Source organism: Meleagris gallopavo, chromosome 16 (genome assembly GCF_000146605.3).
Source record: "Meleagris gallopavo isolate NT-WF06-2002-E0010 breed Aviagen turkey brand Nicholas breeding stock chromosome 16, Turkey_5.1, whole genome shotgun sequence".
Lineage (NCBI taxonomy): Eukaryota > Metazoa > Chordata > Aves > Galliformes > Phasianidae > Meleagris > Meleagris gallopavo.
Genome location: NC_015026.2, coordinates 14,829,151 through 14,829,937, shown reverse-complemented (window position 1 = coordinate 14,829,937; position 787 = coordinate 14,829,151).

Sequence of the window (787 nt, the reverse complement as noted above, 5' to 3'; positions counted from 1 at the left end):
AAACACTGGAGCACGTGTTCAGACAGCTTGTGGGATCTCCAGCCTTGGAGTTGTCGAGTACTCGATTAGAAACCTCCCTGAGCAAACTGATAGAATCAGACCCTCTGTGAGCAACAGATTGGATTAGGTGACATCCAAAGGTCTCCTTCAACCTAAATTATCCTATGATTCTACGATTCTAATTGATTTCAAAATTCTTCACCATCAGTATAGCCAGGAATCTTCCTTTGAAGCCTCTAACACCCAACTGCATAAGAGATGGGATACCAAGTGCTTTACACATCTTTAGGTCCCAAAGCCTGTTCTAAATTAGTGAGTAGTGCAGGACCCAGAGGCGTGCTCGTAGTTTGCCTGCATGTCCCAGAAAGACTGATGTGTGATGTGCCTGTGGCTGAGCACGAGTGAGTCCATGTGGCACAGCACACTGGCTGTAAGGTCGCTTTAAAGCTTATCTCAAAAGACAAGAAAGACTTAACCCTAAGGCATCTTCTGTCCGATCCAGGATGGCTGTTTCTGTCTGTCTAACAGAAAAACTCTGTTAGTGGGATTTTTAAACAAACAGCAAGGGATCTCAAAAAGAAGGGAAAAGAAGTAACCGTGCACAAAGAAATGCAGTCATTCACTGATTTGTCTGGATACCATTTGAAGGCCCTTCTTTGGTGAATCTACTTCTTCTCTTAGTTGCAAAGTCTCTTAATTTGAAAAGGTATTCATCGTACTACAGAAAATCACATACACTTTCTCAAGAGTATTCAGAGCAAAGACAGAAATGGCTGATCTTATCAAC